This window comes from Schistocerca nitens, chromosome 9 (genome assembly GCF_023898315.1).
Source record: "Schistocerca nitens isolate TAMUIC-IGC-003100 chromosome 9, iqSchNite1.1, whole genome shotgun sequence".
NCBI lineage: Eukaryota > Metazoa > Arthropoda > Insecta > Orthoptera > Acrididae > Schistocerca > Schistocerca nitens.
In genome coordinates, this window is record NC_064622.1 from 113,256,633 (window position 1) to 113,260,223 (window position 3,591).

The following is a 3,591-nucleotide window of genomic DNA, read 5'->3' on the forward strand; positions in this document are numbered from 1 at the left end:
GATGAACACAAACACTGTAACACACATTCTGAAGAAACTGGTATTAACACACAAAAATTTTCTTCCTCGTAGCACTGTTGAAGATCTCGTGAACACAATATCCCGGTACTGAGCCCCCAGTTGAAATATGGTCACTATTTTTTTTTTTTTTTTTTTTTATAAACTTAAATTTGCCATATTTCGTGACAGTACCTTTTCCATTAGATGTTTGCAAGGCGATATAAGTCTTGGCTTCAGTTGTCTAAGTATGATTCCACAATACATCGTTGTCGGCTGCAGAAAAGACGTGGTTCAAAGTGTTTCTCTCATTTTGGTGTTTCAAATACAGTTTCTTCAAATGTAGTTTCTCCTTTTTAGTCAATACAAAAATAATAGTAACATAATTCAAAATTATTCATGACTTCGACCTTCACATTGTTCTTCCATCAACACACACACAAAAAGTTAGCTGCCGACTGACTATAGTCAAAGACGACTCCAACGTCAAAGATACTTTACACAATCCACAAGTTTCCATTTGTAATCAGTCTCTTTGCTGTTCTTCGATACATTTCCTAATAGTAAACAATATGCTTTCACTCTCAAAAACAGAGGTATATTAACATATAATAAGACAAATTATAATAAATTCTGACAAAAATATAAGAAAACATTTACACTTCGGTATCGAAAAATATGGTAAAAAAAATAACATTTCCCAGATCCATTACAACATGTACTTCAATATAAAGTTTGTTTGTGGCTACCATCACTTGAGAAACACTGTTCATGCCCATTTTAATGCCTGATGAATGAAATGGAGAGTTGCCCATTCATGTTGAACAAAGCAACAAGGGCACGACGGGAGAGGAGCACGTGACTGCTGTTTAGATGCTAACTGCTGCTGCTGTTTAGTACGATGTTGCCCCAAGTGATGTGGAGACCACAATTGTATGGCCACGTTGTCATCTTCCTTCCCCTGAGCTAATCGATGGAGGCTGAGTAGGAGATGTGATGGCAGCTACTTCACGCTGAGCTTCTGTCTGATTTCATACTTCCCTACATAGTTCAAAAGACCGGACAATTTTTAAACCCTCTGTGAGAGGGGGATTTTCACATTGTAAAGCACGTTCATAAACTTCTTTATCAGGGTCCCAGCGTATTATAGCACATGAACCATCAGATCAGCATATGAGTCACAGAGAGCTTCAATAGCAAACTGTCAATAACAGCTAAGCCCTGAAACTCTGCTGCCCAAGCTCTGTAGGATAGTCGTGGCCATTTTCAACAACTGTAGAAGTCAATGCAAGCAGAAATAACATGAATAACTTTAATAAGAGCAACTGACACATTTCATCGAAAGAGGGACTGGCAGGATCCTCCAGAGGAACTAGCTGACCGAAAAGATGATAAACATGAGGAGAAATCCATAACAGAAAGCAAGGCTTACACACATTGGGGTCAGTGATGCCAAAAACATAGAAATGTTACCGAAGGCATTTTTTGTATTCATCCCAGTCCTCCACGATATCATCACATGGAGGAAATTGTGGGGGTTGTGTCAATGGCAGTGAACCCTGTCACGTCAGTGAAGCTGCCAAATTGTTTAGTACCACAGAGTGAGTCTGCTGCTGTTCAGCAAGAGAGTGGTGAATTTCTTCCACCAACATATTATCCATAGTAAACTGAAAAACAATAGATACAGAGTAGAATACTGCACTCGTCGCCATATTGTAATGTTGAGCAAATGCAATAATAGAATTTCAAACCAATCAACTTTTAATTCACTTCCACGTAAAGGCAAAGACAGTCACACTGAATGATGTTGTTGTAAGTACAACACACGAAATCAAGTGTTACAAAATCATTAGTTGGTTGATTTGTGGGAGGGGACCAAACAGCGAGGCATCGATCCCATCAGGATGGGGAAGGAAATCGGCCATGCGCTTTCAAAGGAATCATCCCGGCATTTGCCTGAAGTGAAGTGATTTACTGTAATTATGGAAAACCAAATCAGGATGGCCAGACATGGGTTTGAACCATCGGCATCCCAAATGTGAGTCCAGTGCACTAACCACTGCGCCACCTTGCCTGAAAAAATCATTAGAGTGGCCAGGGGCATTGCGCACTGTCTTATATATGCTGCTGACACACAGCTCGGCACTTCCTGTGCTGTCTGTGCCAAGTGAGGTGGCCTCTTCAGGCTGGTCATGGAGACGTGCGCTATTTAATTATGCGCACTCACTGTATAGGGTTACAACACCTGCTGTACATTAACAATAACACGTTTAGAGAAGAACTATTACCAACGATAAAAAAAATACATTTTGGAAGTCTGTTTGTAGTTATTGAATATATTTTTTGCTCTCTCTTTGAACGTTATGATTCCTACAATAAGCTATTTATGGAAATAATTGCCATGCTTTTTAATTAGTTACATTTTCCATATCTTGTTGCTTAGCAGATTACAAAGAGGGAGAGAGAGAGAGTGTGACCAGACAGTACATATCTTCAGGGGACAAAATTTCAGGTACTGCCGATACATACACGTTACTGGGAAGAAATGCTATACCTCGCTGTTGGAACTTGTACGTTCTCTCGTCAGGGAGTAAAGAGAAAGATTGGGAAGGAGGTTGGCAAATAATTCAGATGCCAAGTTGAGCAACGTATTGTTTGTTACATGTTGTGTTGATCACATTCATGATAAACATTATCCTGTGGAGTGTGACACCAGAAACAAAATAAATAAATAAATAAATAAAACACACACACACACACACACACACACACACACACACACACACACACACACCTGATTTCCAGACAAGACAAGTTTTAGCATTTTTCCGTGAGAAATTCAAGATCTCACGGGTAAGTAAAGATATAGGTTGACAAACGTGTGAGCAAAGATCTTAAGTACTAACATCAACATCTTTTGTAATGAACTGTTTTTAGATGGAGAAAGCAAGCCAAATGGTATACGTATTTTTCATCAAGACCACTGCTGTTATTTTATTTCAATAAAACAAAACAAACTTGGTGGCAAAAATACACATTCCCTTGGAGTTGCAAGACAGATTTGAAATACCTTCACTGTTTTCAGAAATAACTTCAGAAAAAAGTAGGCCTCTAGAAAGAATTGTTTAAGGTGGGGAAGAGTTGTGCAAACCAACATTATAGGTGGCTGCCAATAAAGTGTTTGTTCTACTATGTTTGTTATTGTTGGTTATTACCCACCATGTTATGTCTATTATTTTACAGGTATTGTGTTATTTTTCTTTCAAGAAATATATGAGTACATAGCATACAAACCACCAACTACTGCCACAATTTTCTTTTTCATATCGTTCATACTTTCTAATATACAAACTACTTTCAAAGTGCCAAAATGTACTAGAATAAATAAAATGTCTATAAAATGCAGCACTGTACAACGTACTTGCAGTGAGAGAGTGGCAATTAATGAAATCCATTGCCCATGGCCTCTAACCTGCCAAGGAACACCGCAGTCCTGTACCCATGGATAAGCCACAAAGATCTGTCGCATTGTGCCACACACAAACAGACACGACCTGCAGTAAGGTTGGTGAGACTACATCTGATGGGCAGGGC